The sequence below is a fragment of the Gasterosteus aculeatus genome, chromosome 9 (assembly GCF_964276395.1).
Source record: "Gasterosteus aculeatus chromosome 9, fGasAcu3.hap1.1, whole genome shotgun sequence".
Taxonomy (NCBI): domain Eukaryota; kingdom Metazoa; phylum Chordata; class Actinopteri; order Perciformes; family Gasterosteidae; genus Gasterosteus; species Gasterosteus aculeatus.
This window is the reverse complement of record NC_135696.1, coordinates 3964390-3984555: the sequence shown is the minus strand read 5'-3', so window position 1 is coordinate 3984555 and position 20166 is coordinate 3964390. Positions and strand designations below refer to the sequence as shown.

General features: G+C 42.3%; 1 protein-coding gene across 9 annotated transcripts in view; it reads right to left on the bottom strand.

Annotated features, from left to right (window-relative positions):
* tenm3 (teneurin transmembrane protein 3) overlaps positions 1 to 20166 on the bottom strand; it is a 414027-nt gene that overhangs the window by 205252 nt on the left and 188609 nt on the right. For 7 of the 9 annotated variants that reach the window (XM_078080160.1, XM_078080163.1, XM_078080164.1 and 4 more), the window contains exon 1: positions 19159 to 19944. The exons of 1 other annotated variant lie outside the window; for it this stretch is intronic. The gene's annotated coding sequence lies outside the window, so the exon portion shown is untranslated. Of the gene's footprint in view, positions 1 to 19158; positions 19945 to 20166 lie in introns of those variants that run through there. One more of the 9 variants, XM_078080161.1, reaches the window with a different exon arrangement.

Here is a 20166-nt window from a genome sequence, read left to right as displayed (position 1 = left end):
GATGTGGACATTATTTCAGAACGCTGTGTTTGTGTGTGTGTGTGTGTGTGTGTGTGTGTTTGTGTCACAGCATGCTGTGCTGTTTAGATCACTGTGGGACTTCTTAGTGTTTTGGCCAGACAACATCATATATCATGGTGTGTTTTTATAAACAAAAGAGCTGTCTGAGAAAGAGCGGAGGGCTGTGTGTGTGTGGGGGGGGGGGGGGGGGGGGGGGGGGGGCTGGGGGAAGACAAGAACGAGGAGACTGCTTATCTGTTTATAATATTGCGGTTCAATCGATGTGAGGAAAAAGGCCTCCTGTCTTTGATATTTGTTCATACCTCGAAAGCCTTATTCAAAAACTACCAATAAAGGAAGGAATATTGCAATGGGTAAAAATATTATTCTGCAGCTGTCTTTGACAAAGTTCATATGTTTGTATCACCGCTGCAACATGTATTACTGGGAGCTGTTTTCTGCACAGATCTGTCTCTGTAGGTCATGAATATTTCCACACTAGAATATGCAAACAACGAATAATCCTGCATATCATCCCTGAAAAGCTGTGAAAAACAAAGCTTGATTTTTTTATATACATCAATTGTAAGGTAAGAATAATCAGACTACTTCTTATTGATCCATTATTTATGTAAGGGGATCAAATTATTCATGATTCCCTAAAAAAATATATTTTTTGTATCATTGATGCAAATCATTGTTCCCCAACAGATTTTCATACACTGTCTAGATCCCCTTCATGTCAATCCATTAAATGAAATCTCTCATGAGGTGCACTCTGAATTCCCATGGGAAAAACTCAATTATTGGGGTAAGCTTCAAAGAACGTGTGATAAATGCTTCAGTCGTGAAAAATAACCAAATCTAAATTCATTGTTTCATAATGTTCCACATGTTTCATTTAAAATCTCCACATACGTTCACGCAGGACCAAAGCAACGTATATCTATTTTTGGGCTTTGAGCAGCACGAGCCGACTAGTAGCTAGTTATAATTGAGAGGAGGGAGATATTACTACAGCTACACCATCAGGCATCTCACAACTACACAATCTGAATTCATGGGTCATACTACAAGAGGAAAACATGGATTCTGGATTTTGGGGTGAAGGTTCCCTTTTAAGTCTGCAATTGCCAAGAATATAAAGCTAATTGCATTACAAACAAATACCTTGTTCTGAAATAATGGCAGTTACTCATGCTGCAAAACATGCAAAAGAATTACAGAAGTTTATCCCATTTTTTAGACATCCTGCCGTCCTTTCTCTTTCTTTCCTGTCGTGGTAAGCTGCAGCTTTTAGCCGGCTGGCAGAGAAACGCATGAATCAAATGAAAATTGAATAATGTGCTCCAGCTGTGTGTGAGTGTGTGGTTTTATACACTACTTCCTGGGAGTTCCACCAACCCCGACAGCCAATCTCAACCAATCCGTCCCCAGAGCTAATCTCGGTTGTCCTCTGGACACAAACACCATCACTGGCCTGTTTGGCATCGGCCTCCGTCTGCCAGCCCTTAGAGCTGAAAGCATGTGTGCGTGCAGTCATCTCCTCCGTCTTAACCTGTGCTGGCAGGCGTGCTGCAGAACGGCGAAACGTACAGCCACTCACAGCGGCAATAACAAAACATGTCGGTGAAAAATGCGCTGAAGGAGTCACGATCCTTCCAGTTCCTGTACGCTGGCCCTGAGTGGCCGCCTATAATTCCTGGGTCAAAGATCCAAAGACCAACTAAAAATAAACACAGGACTGCGCCTCAACTTGACTGACCGAGGAGTATATTAGAAGTTATCATCACCACGGCAACCTTTAATTGCTGCTACATGGATCCAGGTCCCCGGGCGGCACGGTGGCGTGGTGGTTAGCACCGTTGCCTCACAGCAAGAAGGTCCTGGGTTCGATTCCACCCAGTGGCCTTTCTGTGTGGAGTCTGCATGTTCTCCCCGTGTCTGCGTGGGTTCTCTCCGGGTTCTCCGGCTTCCTCCCACAGTCCAAAGACATGCTCTGGGGATCAGGTTAATTGGTGAATCTAAATTGTCCGTAGTTGTGTGAATGTGAGTGTGAATGGTTGTGCGTCTCTGTGTAGCCCTGCGATTGGCTGGCGACCAATCCAGGGTGTACCCTGTCTATCGCCCGAAGTTGGCTGGGATGGACTCCAGCCCCCCCGCGACCCTGTGTGCAGGATAAGCGGTTAGACAATGGATGGATGGATGGATGGATCCAGGTGACTGAGATGAATTAAGCTTAAGTATGACCCAACACAGAGACACACACCCGGCCACTGAAGGCATGTAGAGGCAAGGGACCTATGACTGCCTATGTCAGACCAGCCCTTAAATTGTAATGGGACGACCCTTCTTTCTAATCTTCTCTGAACCGTATACTGTGATCAGGACTCAGAATACAGAGATCCTGCCTGCGCCTGCAGTGAAAAAGAATACAGGAGAAAGCGAGTCCTTTGCTTCAACACCCCCCTTCTGGAATAACCTCCCGAAGGACCTCCAACGTCTGATGCTTTCTCTCCTTCTGATCAGAAATGTAAAAATTAAAGTGCTCCTGTCCGGGCGGATAGCTCTCAGCACATGTTTTAATTTAAATCTACAAAGGCAATTGACCTCACCTCTTTCCAAATTCATATAAGTATTACACTGTGACCATTAAGCCCTTTTCATTGCTTCCCTTCCCCACTTCTACAACTGTTTCAGTGGGATTAAATGCTTTACTGCAGCTGGAACCTCATTTTTCTCTCCCTCCATGTCTCCCCTCAACGTCACGGAGGTAAAGTCAGCAAACTGTACGTTTTACACGGGCTGGGGAAATAAGAGATGAGATGATTGATGTTGAGGGTTAATCACCTTCAATTGATAATTTCTTCCTTTCTTCTAATTAGTAAATTGACTTAATAAATACAAGTGCTTTTGAGCTTCCGCTTTACGATGCCTCAATTTTTTCCAAAATTAACAATAGACAGAAAACAATAGACAGATGTCATGGTCACACTTTGGGGATTGGATCTGATAAATAAAGCTGCGAGTAAAAACGTTCCATATTATTTTAGCTGCTCAGTCTTCCGCTGTAAAGTATTAGTCAACTCTTTTTTTGGAAGAAAGCTCCAAACATTTGAGGAGCAACACATAAAGTCTTTCAAAATTAAAATCAACAGTTATTATTATACACTTTTCTTTTGAAGCAGCTAAATCAGGGAAGGTTTGTTTGAGCAGTGTGCGTGTGTGTGCGTGTGTCACTGTATTTCAGGACCAGACCAATAAATCGTCTGTTATCTTATTGCAGATATATTCATGTACGCATACAGAAATGTATGTACAGAAATCAGATAAAAACATTGTCCACAAGTTTCATATTTTCATGTTCACGTTTTAATGTCAGACGTCTTTCAGTTTCAGGAAGTATGTCTCAAATCAATGCCAGTACTGGCCTCTGAAGGTCTCTTGGGTCAGGCTATATATGTTTCCGTTAGGATAGACAGTGAATAGACTGTGAATCAAGGATTTTTATACGGACAGAGAGTGCGCGATGGAAAATGTGTTGTGCGTCTAAACCAGGGGAAACATTGCACAGTGTATGCAGACTGCAGTACACTATCTGATTAGGCTAAACTCTACTAAACAATCCAATCATAAACACACTGCTTGTGTAGATATGAGTGGGATAGTAAACCAGTTGGGGTCTGTGTTGCACGGCGGCTCGGGTGGGTCGCTGACATCGCTGCAGCACCCGCGAACCCGATTGACATCTGCACCGGGGGGCTCGACCTTAACGCTTAAGGAGAGCATGTTTTTGATGGAAAAACAGAGCACCTGAGGTGAACATGCAAACTGTGGGCCCTGGGCCCTGTTTCTAACCACTGAGCCACCGGGATGGCTTTCCACTGTGTGTTCTGTGTTAGAGAAGAACAAAGGCCTCACACTGACGTAAAGAGCACAACCATCTGCACTGTTACATTGCGGGAAGTGGGGAAAAATCCCAAAATGAACCCAGGTCACATTTACATTTGAACGAATGGGATTTCTTCATACCATCTATTCATGCAGACTCTTGTTTTCACAACCACGTGTGCTTCGTTTAGATCCATGATTTTCAGTTTCTGCTCAGACCACGCAGTATGGTGCGCCGACAACAACCTGGCCCTCAACACCAAGAAGACCAAAGAGCTAATTGTGGACTTCCGGAGGAAAACTGGCACACACATCCGCATCCATATCAACGGGATGGAGGTTGAGCGTGTCGCCAGCATCAAGTTCCTGGGTGTCCACATCTCTGGGGACCTCTCTTGGACCCTCAACACCTCATCCCTGGTAAAGAAAGCACACCAGCGTCTCTTCTTCCTGAGGAGACTGAAGAAGGCCCATCTGTCTCCTCAGATTCTAGAGAATTTCTACCGCTGTACCATAGAGAGCATCCTTACAAACTGCATCTCAGTATGGTATGGCAGCTGCTCTGTCGCGGACTGTAAATCACTGCAGAGGGTGATGAAAACTGCCCAACGCATCACCGGTTCCTCACTCCCCACCATTGAGGCTGTCCAGAGCAAGAGATGTCTGCGGAGGGCACGCAGCATCGAAAAGGACAGCTCTCACCCCAGCCACAGACTGTTTGGCCTTCTCCCCTCTGGGAGGCGCTACAGGGTGCTCCGTTCCCGGACCAGCAGGTTCAGGAACAGCTTCATCCCTGCGGCTGTCATCCTACTGAACTCTGCCCCCCCTGAACTCTGAACTCTGCCCCCCACCCCCACACACATCTCCCTCAGTGACTGTACTTCCCCCCTCCACCCTGGCTTGACTGCCACACACCCTCCTCCAGCCACGGAACATTTGCACTAGTTATTGCATATCCATTTCTTACTCTTCATATTGCACAACTATTTCTTACTGTACATATCTATTTATTCACTTATTGCACTTTACATATGCACATACTCTGCACTTTTTGATATTTTGCACTTCTGGTTGGATGTTAAACTGCATTTCGTTGCCTCAGTACTTGTACCCTGTGCAGTGACAATAAAGTTGAATCTAATCTAATCTAATTACAAAGCTGCAGCATCTGTCCTTACTGGCGGAAGCCCCTAGTTTGTGGAGGACGAGTGAAAGAAGAGCCCCAAAGATGCTGTTGTCCTGAAGTTCTGCTGTTCCGGTGGATGGAGCAGACGTGGGGGGAGAGGCGAACGGCATCTTAGACTCACAAATCGCTTCTGGTCCAACATTCAACAATCCTCAGAGTATCATGTTGATGTGGTGATTTTTTTCCATTCAATGCATTGACAAACAATAAAAATAGCATGGTGTTTATTGTTATATTTCCATTTTTCATGACCATCACTGTGAGTGGCAGGGCTGTTTGAGACCAAAGTCAATTGGTTAAGAGCGTATTTGTTCTCCAGTAAGAAAATAGCAGGTGCACTTTGAGACCACCACATAATCCGTGCACACGGGGCCTGAAGCTTTGATCTTGTCGTTGCCCTTTCGTGCTCAGAAAGGCACGAAGGGGGAAAATGTAATAGACATGGTTGTTTTCTAAATGCTAGTGTTGAAACAAAGGTTAGACTTTCTGTGAAATATGCGCTTGTGATGTCAAATATGACCTACTTCACTCCTCAAGAAAGAATTAAATAGGGAATGCATGCGTGCACACTTGGACACTACCAAGCGCTATCCATCTAAAATAACAAAGTCCTCTATGAAAAAGCCTAAAAACAATAATGACCCTACAATGCTGGATCTCTCAAAAAGGCCAATGCAGAGATGAGTATGGAACATGTTAGGCTGGTTTATTAGCCACTCTCCCACTGCTTTGTGCTAGCTGAGCTATCACGGCTAATCTCAACTGGCATCATCTGGGCTCATAGCAAACAGCGAGAGCTCCGCGCCAGGCTCTCATTTACGCCACAACACTCCCCTCCGCCATGCTGGAGCTAGTCGTCTGTCCCTGGGGGCTCTAACCTTCACAGGGTCCACCACCTCTCTGGGTACGGGTCAACGTTAGCCCTCGGCTGTGGCCTGGCTGTAATGGACGAGCCTGACCTTCCATCTAGAATTCCCTCACGGGATTTTCATCCATCTTTCAACTCCGAAAGCCAAAATCTGAAAGGCAATATTAGGCCACAGACGGTACCAGTAGAACCAGAGAGGCCGTTCAGGTGTTTTATCGAGGACAAATAATGCTATCTAAATAGAAATTACACACATTTCAGCGATGGACTTCTTTTCTAGGATTGTTTATTCTTCTGACCACTACAACGTCATATAGATCACATTTGCCATATTATAAGATAACAGTGTTTCCACTACCATTGAACAAGGGGAAAGAGATAAGAGAGATAAATTCTCTACAACTCCGGCAGTTCCACCTCAACACGCAAACGACTGGCTGGTCCGTTGGCCCGTCCCCCCCTTCTCATGTCGGCAGGTCCGTTTCACAAACTATATACATACCTGCAAACTCATCAGGGGTGAAAAAGGTGATGGGGGTGTGTGCTCTGCAACATGCCCCCCGGGATTTTTGAGCCAATGTAGAATAATCTATCATACAAATTAGGCTGGTTGCAGTTTGATTTTCTTTTATGAAACTTAACTTAACTAACGGTAACTAGTTAAGTTAAAAGATGAACATTTGGAGGGGAAATGAAGAAGCTTAGTGTTTGGGTTTACAACTTCAAGGGGGGTGTAGTAGTCGTGTGAATAGTTTGGCCAACTGGGGGCGGGGGGCTGGTGCGCGCATACACAGACATATTTGCGCACATTTCATATGTGTGTGAAAATATGTGCGTGAGGAGAAAAAAATAAAATAAAATAATGTTGTTGTTTTTTATATTCCAGAGTTTTTCTTTTCCCCTTTGTTATAATGGTAGGGGAAACACTGAAGACTTGGCCAATCATATCACAACATCTTCTCCTCGTCTCACTCCAACCTCAGAAACATTTTAGATAGTTGAATTTCTAACAACTTCATCAAACAAATACAATGTTGATGTGCTTGTGGACTAAGAGTGGGAATCTCTTGGCACCTCACGATTCCGATTCCGATTCAATCCTAAACCGATTATCGATTCTAAACCGATTATCGATTATCAATTCTAAATAGATAAAACGATTATTGATGCATATTGATTTTTAAAACATTTGAGTTTGCTACTCAGAGTCTCAAATCTGAGTTTGCTAAAGGTTGCTTATCACTTCCTACTTTGTTTGATAATTAAAGAAAACACCAGATGAATTACCTTCTCTATTTTTTTATAAGCGAAAAAAAATCAATCAACACAATTTGCAACTTGCATTTCAACACATTATATTCAAAAGTAAAAATAACATAATAGTGTTAGATGAAATCATAGCAGTGCGTGTATAGCAGAGCATCAGCAGGCGAGAGAGTTTTCTTGCAGCAGGCGAACTAATTTCATTTTTTATATTCCGATTATGAACTTTTTTGAATCAAGACCAAATCGTTCTAGAGAGAATCGAGAGAAATCGGCAAAAAATGTCCCACCCCTATTGTGGACACAAACACATTTACATATGACGGTGTGTCATACCTTTGCCGCCAAAGCAGTGGGTGTGTAAAATAGTTATTTAAGAGACCAATACAACACCACCAGGCTCACGGTGTAGCGTACACACACACACACACACACACACACACACACACACACACGCACGTACAAAAAGCTCTGCTGAGAACCACCTGTGTATAGTTACAGTTATCAGTGAGCTTTACAACTGAACCTCTTTGTCCCAATGTGCTCCACAGAATCAAACGTGTACTGAACCGAACTGAAGTGCTCGGCTTTGATTGATCTGTGACAGGGATTATCAGAAGGCGCAGAGGGTTAAAGTGGTCCTTTCACTAAAGGTAGCGCCTCATAGGGGGCCCACCATGAGCATTTAGCTACACCCAGCATGCACCTGTTGGTCACCCAACATCGTGGATGTGCTTGTCCCTCAGCATGCTTTCCAGATGGTGTAGGGTATTTCTAGGGTATATAACTATGACAGGGTTATCCTAATCCTCAAATAAATATTAAGATAAAGCAAATTAGAATATATGTTATCCAAAAAGTTTAACTTTAAGGCACAAGACTCGACACAATTTCCCTCATTAACCTGTATTCCCAGTTGTTGGACAATCGGAAATATTAATAATGAAAGTGATTAAAAAGCTGAAAATCTATCACCACAAGTGCTTCACGGCATGTATGACCCTTACACTATGATATTATAAACATACATCTCCATACATGCGTGTAGACTAAAATGTTTTAATCCCACGTAAGGTAACACGCATTCAGTAGCAAGTTAAAGCTGCATTCAAATTGTAAGCGTGACACGGAGTGGGCGGGGCTTAGCAATAAAAAGAGAGGCTCTGGCTCTTAACAGGTCCTAAACCCAAGTATCAAATATAAAGATGAATCGGCCCAATGAATAAAGAAAGGGAACAGTATAAATCATTTTGTGAACTAAAGTAAAAAAGAGTATTACATAAGCTATTAATAAATGGACAGCATTAATCGTTTTATTATTTTCTAATTTACCTTCTTTTTACACACAAACAACAACAATGTTGATTCAATAATATAATATTTTAAAAAGGAATTCATATTTAATTATATTACACAATTTCTTCTTTTGTTATTTACTTTTTTTGTTTGTTACTATTCACTTTAAAAAATATTTATGTGCATCCGTTTTCTACAAAGTTTCTTCACATGGAAGAAAAAGAAAAAACTTCTACAAAAAATACAATATATCTTCATTCAAGGCTAAATTAAGTATTTAAAGAATGCTATGTTAGCAATACAACTCTACACAAATACATCTCACATTCCAACTGCTTTGGAACACTATTATTGAGAGTCTTTGGCATTTTCAATTGCAGCGTTGTGTAGTTAAAGAATAAAAACGCAAATATCTCGGTGGAAAACTATTTGGCTGACTGTCATTACTGACAGCCAATAACCTTGACTGAAAACAACATAACAGTGAATTGCAACAACAGTACAAACTCGGATTTATAGTGTTAATGCGCCAATTACTAAGAGATCTAACAACGGTAAAACAACCGTTTTCACAGGTGCATTCTGGGTGAAGGTAATAAACTTCAAATTTAGCTTTGAATGACGTGTCTAATGTAAATAACCATGTATACTTAAAAAAGGGCCTAGCATTTACAACTGAGCGCAAAGAAGACAAAATGCTTGAACCTACTTGGTCAAAGGACTGGATGAGTTAGTTTGTACCAATCTTTATGGGGACACCTGGGTCAGGATGAAGTCCCTCTCAAAGTGGGAGAACGAGCATTAGAGGGCAGACGTCAGAGGTGTTTCATGTTGAAGATTATATTCCATGTGCTACATATATTTTCACATGGAAATGTATGCTTTATGGACGAGAGCAGTGGTTCTTAACTGGTGGTTCGCAGGTCTGGACGTGCACGATTAATTTACAGTGTGGATGCAGGCGTTTGTCTGCTCTGACTGTACCTGAGAGGCACCCGCCACTTCACACCCATAAATTCGTTTTATATTGTAACTGAGAATGGCAAAGCGCAAATACGACACTGACTGCATTGAACAAAAGAGGGCAACAACGTCAGTGTGTCTTGTGCAGCGACGTTCTGGCAAAAGAAAGCATGAAACTGTCCAAACTGAAGAAGCATTTGGAAACCTCTTCTCTCAAAGATAAACTGGTTGTAAACTGTCACGATATCAAATTTGTGTTGTGCGATTATTGCACCAACATTATTTGCGATAAACGATATTATTGCAATTTTCCGACCATTTTATGCCACTGCATACATAATGACAATAGCTAGGGCTGCAACAGCAGGAAAGAGCAGGCAGCAGCGCCGGCGGTTTTTGTGAGACTTTGTTGTCCAACGTGTGCGAGCATTTCACACTAAATAAACTAAAGTATGTCAATGGCAAAATTTGCAAAGTCAACGTAACACGGCACGGGAGCATCACGTTGTCCCGCTCTCACGTGAGGAACGTAAGGAGCCTCCAGCTCCTGTGAGAGTTTGCGAGTGTATGTAGTAAACGACTTCTGACGTTAAAACAAATCCTGTTAAATTTTCTGTTTTGTATTTTTTTTTTATAAATTATTATTATGTTCAAGGAGCAACCTGTACTTTCTTAAGTATTTTTGGAATGTGAATGTGCAGTTCTGTTTTAGAATAAAGAGTTGGAAATTTTTTTAATGCTGTTTTTTTATATCCGATTAATCGATTAATCGAAAAAATAATGACTGATTAATCGATTATTCAAATAATTGTTAGTTGCAGGTACAAAGAACGTTTTATTTGTCAGGATAGTTAGACATTAGAATCGAAATGTGAAAAGATGTATCCTGAATAAATAAAACAAAAAAAATAATAAGTGTAAGGGATACAGAGTGTGCTAAGCATTGGGCGAAGCATCATGCTTGGAGCCCGTGGGCTTCAACCACCGGCAGAGCGACGCGCTCCGTGGCTGCAGGGAGAGACGGGGCGGCCTGGTCCCGCTAACAATCTGCCGGCTCGGGAGGAACGCAGGGCGGCGGGCAGCGACGTCATTTATCCTAATTGTCTGTAAATGTTACAAAAAACAACACTTTATAACATGGTGGGTTCATGCATTCCCTTCCCGTCGGTGTCCGAGTGCGCGAGTGGAGGCGCTACCTAAGCGCCGCCTCCAGCAATGAAAGCCGACAAGAGGGAAGCGCGATTGACTAAAATGATCACACTTTTTCATATATCATATAAGTCGATATATTGCATATTGCAACAGGCCTAGACCAGAGTGTCTTACTTCTTCGTGCTGGAAGCAAGAACAAGCACTCTGTGTGCATCTTACCGTATGGCACGTTGTATTGCTAAGTTAAAGAAGCCCCACACCATTGCTGAGGAGCTCATCTCACCTGTAGACATGGACATGTACAGAGGATCAATACACAGCGGATAGGCTGAAAACTATACTGTGAAACGACACCATAAGAAGGCAAAGGGAAGACATGTTGGATGACATCAAACAGACCGCAGCTCGAATCAAGTCTTCATCTGGCATTACAAATGGACGGATCTACAGACATAATATTACATAAATACATGTGAACGTGAAACATGTGTGGGGCGGGGACTTGCAGAACTATTTCTCTGCAGAAGAGAACTCCTACTACTACGACATTTCCAGCCCTGTGGACTTGAAATCAAGTTCAGTGGGGCTAAGCCGGGAAATGTGCGTCGGTACCACAATTGATGGCGCTGCCAACCTGAAACCGTTGTGTTTTGCATCCAGAGGCCCTGGCAGCAAAGGAAATGGTACCAGTGCTTCGTAGAACATTAAAAGACCTTTTCCAAATAGGGAATTACATCAAAAGAAGTGCAAAGAACACCCAATGTTTTCAAAAGCTAAGATCTTGGTAGTGAGCATCTGCAAGTGTATCATGCAGAGTACGCTGGCTCTCGAGTGGAAAGCTTCTATCCCGTTTTTACGAACTACGAGCTGAAATCACAGCCTTTCTTGCCCAGAGCAGTTTGCCTCTTGCAGACCTGTTTAGTGACTGTGTGGCTCGCCCACATTGCTCACTTCGCTGAAGTGTTTGAATAATTAAACACATTAACTACACAATCTGCATGGGAAGGGGCACAACATTTTTGGACAAAGTGACAAAATCGATGCTTTCAAAAAGGACAGCATGTGTTGTAAAATCATATTTCGACTCGACATGCTCCCCAATACCTGTCATGTGCGACAACAGGACACGGGAGGAACACAGATATTAAACAATCACGACGCATCTGGATAAAACTGCAGCGGTTTATCGACTACTTTCCTGACAAGCAGAGGGGCTACAAAACTGGATACGTGGCCGCTTCGGAATCAACATAGAAGTCAAGCCAGAAGAGAGTCAGCTGTCATGTGACCACACACTGAACAAGAAGATATTCACGGATGTAGGCCTCTCCCTGCTGCAGCAACGTGATGAGTCCGTCCCCTGCCACGAGAGCAGTAGAGTAGAAGCCCCCCTTCCATTCAGCTCCACCTACCTCTGGTTCAGCTGAAGACTGAGACATTCAGTGTGTTTACATGATGGTATAATTGGAATCTTTGCTTGGTTGGACTATGCTATCTTTCGGGGCAAGTGCTATTATCCCAATATACATGGCAGTGAATAAATCGAATCATTGGCCGAAAGCATACGATACGATAGGTGGCGCTGTTTTCATTACAACTAGTTGTGATACAGCCATTTCCGCTTGACCTCTTCACCACTACCAACAACAACAACAACAACATCAACATTACGAAAGATGGCGAACGGAGAGCAAGGTGAAGCTACATCCCTCTACTATCTGTGCATGATGTTAATAGGAGCACAGCGAATGCGAATGGCGCTATTGGCTGATTTGATAACAGAGAGAAGACGCCGTCGGGATCTCAAGCAAGCTTATCCAATTCACCGTTACATGCCGCAGTGGTCAAACTATCAACTGGATCGGATCGAGTTATCCAGGGGTGTCAGTCGGATCGTAGTCGGACCGCACATAGTCGGACAAAGGTGTTTACATGAAACGGATAATTCGATTTCAGTCCGACTAAGCCAGTTATTCGAATCCATGTAACCACGCTGATAGAGATGACCTCAGAGTAGCTTATCAAGTAGAACTCAGAACCCAGTTATCCCAAAAGTAATTCATGTTAAATACTTTGAGTCTTGAAATATAGATATAGATATATTTTCATTGTTGAAAACATTCCTCAATTCGGTCGCGGCTTGCCATTGAGTTGTGATGGTGGGTCCCGCAGCCAGACCAGTTGAGAACCACTAGAGCATGCTGGGATTTCAGACACACACATTGTAGTACAGGACACACACACACATACACTACTGTTTAAGCCTGGCCGAGCACCAACGAACCTGCTTTTAATGTTACCAACCAGAAACACACTGCCTTCCTATGTGTGTTTCTATTTGCGGTGCGTGTAGAAATGCTAATGTACCCAGTCAGCCAGTAAGAGACCCACACTTTCGATGCAGGGTGGCAATGACCTTTTAACACAGTAAAACACACACAGACGTTTTGTGTTTCTTTAGGGCCAGGGGGTGTACACATGTTCATATCAACATGCACAAATAGCTCCAGAACGCTTCATAACAACCTCATCTAGTAGACAGGGCTGCCCATGTACATACGAAAGACAAGGAAAGTAATGTCGGTAAAGCAGCTGACTATCAGTATATATATTTTATCTTAGACAAGCTTGGTTTACTACCAATTGCTATAGACATGCTTTTATTCCAAATAAAACTGAACATTTGGATATAATCAGTTAATTTCATCTGATATTTATTTTTTTACAGTGTGATTTTTTCATGAATATATTATCGATGAAAAAAATTGAATTTGATATATGATTATATAAATATATATAATATAATTTCTATTTTATAAACAATGTTTCTCCACTCACACGAACGTTTTATTTGCTTGCAGCACAGAATGCAAACGTAGAAATACAGTATACAAGTAATGTGAAGTTAGAATGCACTATAAAAATCCAAACAATTTCAGCATTTTCTTTTTTCTTTAGGTCTTCACTTTGTAATAAACCACACAATCACCAGAACAAATCAACTTGATCTATTTTGTGCACAGTGGCTGCTCTTTGTGCTTTGAGGCCTGTAGTTGAGGTCACTTGATCCAGATGTTCTTTGGGTTACACATCCATGTTTACAGGCAGCCCAGGGGCTAAACTACTGAGCATGGATGTTGGTTTAGTGTAAGCTGCTCAGAAACCACATCCTCCAACTTTACTTGAGAGTTAGTTGAGAACTGAGCTCATCTGGAAGCAACACAATTTTGTGTGTATATAACGTGTAATACTGCAGTGAGTACCAAACTGAAAAGTAATATTTTGCTTTTGTCTTGTTCATATAATTCACGCCTTTGTCATTTTAGTCCTCCCTCAAAAATGCAAACATAACTGACTTGTGACATTTATCCTCCTTTATCGCTTAGGTGTTCTAAAGAGTTGACTTGAGTAATACAAGAGCCCTAAAAATGACCCAGAAATCTCCATGAGGAGAGCAGCCAAGTGAAAGTCAGCGAGGGCACATGAGGACGACCGATCCATGGGGGTGGAGGGCTGCTGAGTCGTAGAAGGAAAGCGTCCTCTGTCCTGCAAAGGCTCTAAGCGCTTTCCAATCAAAGGAAAGAGGAGGAGAAGGTCTCTGTGAGCAGTCTAACTCTGTCTCAGCTTAGTTTGTCACATATGTTAATGTCCTGATAACTTGTCCTCTCTTAGTGCGGAACCTACAGCAGTGATGAGGGACGAGGACTCACTCATACTGACTGACGTCTTTGTTCTTTGGCCTTTAGAAACTTTCATTTCATCATTTATTGACACTTGGGCTTGTTTCAAGTAAGATATTATCTTATCATTATATTTGTTTTTTTTACTTTACTGTAGTAAAAACAATTGCTGTTGCAGCTGTAGAATTGTATTTGAAATAAAAGTGTAATCTAACCCTGTTCGCAATTTGACATTTTTCTAATTCGATTTTAAAAAGGCAGAATTTTATTATGAAAGACACATTTGGTTAGTTATTAAATTAAATTACTAAATTGTGCAAAAATAAAATTAACATGAATTATAATTTAAGTGTAAATCTATTTAAAGCAGCAATCAATTAGTCAAAACCAAATGACTAAGATAATGATCTTTTATATATTATATCTATATATTATTATTTTTTATAATATATTTTTATTTAGTGTACTATATATACATCAATTCATCCATCCATACATGTATAAAAACACAGAGTACAGTTTATATAAATAATGAATGCATATGGTAATAATACATATAGTATTCAAGCAAAAAAATAATTATGCTATTAGTCATAACCTCAAAATATCAGTATTGAGGCATCCCAATTTAATATTATTCACATTAGATTGCTTTTTTTTCATATGATTCAGCAGAAGAAGCTCACCTTCATCCTGAGGTTGCATCTGTAATGTTTTATACCCAAGTACCTGATTATACCGTAAAACGGACAAGTTAACATGTATACATTGTTTTTCTATATATTTCTGAATATGTACCAGTATGAACATATTTATTTGCTGTCTGTCCGCTGGCGGGAGCTGCTCACCTGTGTGTGCGCGCATGTGTTTGTGCGTGCCCGTTGGGACGGAACTCCGCGGTGCCCAGAGAGCAGTGAGGAATTGTAAAAGTAAGAAATATATCCAAATAAATAAAATATAGAAATATATACACGATGGTAGGGAAACACTAGTATCTATATAGATAAATAGATATAGATAGATCAATATATATATACACAATAATGCAAAGTTGTGAATGATGATGTTATGAAATAATTGCTAATTAAGAGCAGTTCTGTCGCCTATACTGGAAACGGTTCTCCCACATGTGACATAACGCTGCTTTGTAATGGAAGCAATCAGCAAACACTACACGCCTCTAGTGACCTGAACATTATGAAGAGGGCAGTTGAGAGGCAGCTAGACGCCTCGAGGCCGTTGTTGTTTTAACTCTCGCCTTGCATTGCATTGCCTTATACCCGGGAGGCTGCAGACCCTCAAGAAGCCTGTGACAGGTCGATGAACACCGAGGCTAGAAAGAGCCTGGGAATGCATCTATCGGTCCAAGCACGGGTCTACAAGGCCTAGCTGCAGGCTAGGCTCCACCTAAGACCTAAGACAAATACAAGTGTACTTGGTAGAATCATTAACAATATGGCTGATACTCTCCAATAAATTATTATTTATTCATTCAATTAATTAAAAATGAAAGTGAGTTCTTATCTACCAAATGCCAAAGAAACATGAACTTCTGACAAAACTAAAACAGGTTACTACAAAGTTTTAAGGGATGATCTAGGCTTTGTAACACACACACACAAACACACAGTCTTTCCTGTTGACAAAGGGCTCATTCAGGACACTCCAGGTAGCCTTCATCAGCTGGATTTTCAGTCGAGCACTCCCTGGACAATACACACGCACACACAGACACACGCACACACACACACACTATGCGGATACATTTTCAGATTTAGGGCTCTCGTGGTAATTATTAAAAGAAATACACACACACACACAAACACAGAGCCCACAAAGTCCAAATGCACACAGAAAGACACACACGGGATACTTTAAGTAAGCCTTTACACAAGTATAAAGAGACACATGTGCACGCACACACACACACACACACACACACACACACACACACAGGTATACATAACATATTGCAGAAATACAACGAGGACATCACTGAAGCCCAGTGTTCTCATCCAGGGAACATATTACAACATATAGCACACACATATTAGCACACACACACACACACACACACACACACACACACACACCTGCATACATGCACAGCGCAAACTGTGGTGCTTTTTTTTTACTTAAACTAACTCGCAAACCCAAAAGCACACCAATTAAATAACGGCACATCCAATTGCAACACACTGAAACCAAAAGTCCCCCAAGAATCAAATTATCGTATTGCTTTAACCATTTTATCATGTTCAATTCTGTGTAATAAGGGTTGTAGGAATTAACCAGTAAAAAAATTTAAAAATAGCAAAAGCGTAGGTAATAAAAAAAAATGTATGAAGCCCATTTCCTGCCTGGGTCCACATATTAAACATGGCAGAGTTGTGTGATGGTGGTGTGATGTCTGCAGTGTCGTGTTGCTGGAAGGTTAAAACATACAACCCTTTAAGAAGACTGTGACACAGAGCGTCCATGCCGCTTTTATGTGGAGAAAGAAATTCAGGTGACTCCTACATGTACTTTGTAATGGCACTACTGCTTTCCGTAAAGAAACTTTGCATCTACCTGGACACGGCAGAACCTGGTAAGCTGAGACATGTCACCCGTTTCATTGTAATGAATGCATTTAGAACAAATGGCTGCTTAGAGGGCAGGGAAACTGTTATTTCCCAGAAGCATGATAATTTCTTGTGAATTAAAAAAGCATGAATTTGTATGTATTGTTTAAACAGAATACATCCACTTTAGCATTTACCGTGAGTCATATGCTAATTTAACCGTCATATGGAATTTATGTATGTTTCTCAAATATTGGTTCCACCAACCCTCGCTCACATCTGCTGGCTTAGTTTAGAAGACGCTTCTTGAGCCCTCTGTGCAAGCAACAGGGGTGTACAGTACGCTTCTATTGTGTAGGTGCTGATCCATTTGACCTTCCTCCTCAGCCTGTTTGTTAACACTGAAGAACGGTTAATATCTTCCTACACAGAAAGGAACCGATTTAAGGTGGCACCACGTACCCTTTAACTGGAGTGGCCTCATTGCTGTTCAGAGGCTATAGTTCAGATGTGATGACAAGATGGTGGGAGGCCTCCACTGCAAAACAGTACCATGAACCACAAAAAAGGAATATTTTCAACACAATATTGTGAGGTCTAAATGATACAAACATAAAACCATATTCAAGATCCAGTTTCATATCATATGTAACAATATGAATGTATTCTCCAATAAATCTCTGCATTTATGTACATCACACTTTATATGACCAGCCGTTTTTTGAACCTTCTGCTTCTACACAAGTGGACCGCTGCAGCCATTTTATTGCCTTTCCGAACCCTACTTCTTAAATTTCACAATCAATACCTTTTTTTTTCTTTTTAGCGTTTTCATACCATAGGTGACACTGAGGGAGCAGACACCAGCCTACAAACAATGGGTCACGTGACATTAAGACCTTTTACTTGACTCTAGGTGACAGTTCTCCCGCTCTTCATCTTTGCTGGACTCTACTTACAGCCGCAGTAGAGTAGTGCTGAGTGATAACGCTGCTACAGGGTTCATGAAGCTACAGTCCATGAAACGTATTGTACTGGATTATCCAAAGCATCACAACCGAATGTCTAACCCGCCCGTTCGTCCGTCACTGCAGTTTAAATCCTGTGGTTACAATGGAGGCATTAACTTCACCTTTCTCTCTCTCACACACACACACACACACACACACACACACACACACACGCACACACGCGCGCACTCCAACGGGGACTATTCCTCAAAATGTACCCCAGGCTGAATGCAGGTATAGGCTGTTGTTTCAAACTGGGCTTGTATTTGTAATCATTACCAGAACAGAGGTTACCCGGATGCCTTTGTAATAATCTATTATTTCATATTTTTAAGTAGGGCAGGAACAATCAGATGAGGGACCATTTCATTTCCATGTTATTTAATTCCCAAGAATCCCAATTACAGACTACAGAACAATTGCAGTTGTAATAGTAGCTTAAATTACAGTTTCGCTCCAGATCTATAACTCCCTAATACAATTCAATAAATCTCCCCATCCAGGCATCTGTAATTTCACTCAAACATTTTTTTTTTAATAATAATCAATTTGGAAAAAACTCGATAAAAAGCACACAGAGAAGAATGTTCTCACATGCTCAGTTTGATATTTTGTAACACAGCTCTACAATATAATTGTCTTTCTTTTGTTCACCTCTAAGGAATGCCCCTCCTAACACACGGGTATTACAAAGTGTTCCCACATCGTCCAGGGTCGATTCGGGCTAAGTATCACAAAATGTGGCCATTTAAAGACTAATGCAGCGCGGGGAAACATGAACTGCTGAGCGCCATGTTCCACCATCAAAGAACTAACGGCGACGAAAATAACATTCAACCATTGTTCTACATTTATAGAGAAGAGGCCGATACTCGGCACTTTATTCTTCAAAAAGCGATACATTTAAAATAATGAAATCAACTTTTTTTTAGTTTAGGTATAAAAGGTGATACCGAGCGAACCAGGGAGAAAAGTTACCTTACAATTATGTTAATGAAATAAGAGGTGTTTGCTTGTATTTATTGTTGCCCATTTAAAGAGCCGTAGTGGTTTAAAGCTCTGGAAACCTTCATCTCCAGGTCCGCCTGGACGTGCCAAGCCTGCCATGTTTCTACGGCTTTACGTCCCGTTAAACGAAGCCTTGCTCTGCGGTACCGGTAAGTGCGACCTGCTCTCCGGTACCGTTAGCTGCGCCCCTCAATCACACATCGCGTGTTCTATCCGTTCACCTCCCGCGTGGGTCCGTACGCGTGGGTCGTGTTTGCGCGTGCCGGGGCTCTCCTACCTGTTCGCGCGCGTGAGGGGGGACCTCCTCTCCCGGGTCACCAACGCGACCACCGCTTTTTTCTTCCACTTTTTGTCCACGAAAAGAAACTTCTTCTTCTGGCTCGGCTCGTCGTCGTTGATTTTACCGGTGAAACTGGCGGTGGAAGGCGAGAAAAAAGCTCTATCAGAACATCGTATTCATCCGCAAAGTCCTTTCATCTACTCCCGCTTCTTGGGTGTTTGTTCCAGAAACATTAAATAGAAGCATTAAATGAGTTGGAAACGCGGGATAGAGACTCGTCTTTCTTCACAGCGGCTCGAGGAGTCGGTCTCCCGGGCGGCGTCAGACCGGAGGGTCGATCCGACTCTCTCCGCCGCGGGAAACTACAATTAAACTATCACGGAGTCGGTTACACGTTGACGGCTCTTTTGTCCGTGACGTCCTTTTGTTGTTGGAGAAGAACTCGCTCAGGTGGTGAAGCACCTTGCAGACGGAGTAAAGAGGGAGAGCGCGCTCCGGTGAGGCAGAGAAACGACGCTGTCGTCCTGCACCGCCGCGCTCTGCGAGCTCATCTCCTCCCGGTAAAAGGACGATGATACGCCGAGCGAGGCAGGGACGGAATGCCGGGGATCCCCCGCTGCGTCCAATCCTGACGTCCCTACCGGTGCGCGCGCGAGCGGCTGTGTACACGTGGGTGATCGGTAAGGGCGGGGGGGAGGGGGGTGGGGGGCGTCGGCGGAGCGACCCGCCGTGACTTTGAACCGTGTGCCCTGAATGTGACAGGTGGAGGCAGCGAGCCGCCCGGGTGATGAGGTGTTCATTTCCACTTTCACTCCGACGACGTAATGCTGATGGAGTAAAGGAGAGCAAAGAGGAGCCGCTCTGGTTCATATAATTCACATCTGAAACACATGTATACGATAAAGCTTCTGATTTTGTATTAGTATATTGAGTATATTAGAGTGAACGCTTGGTAGTGATTCTACACACAGGCTTTGGAGACTTATTTTCGTCCATATTTTACAC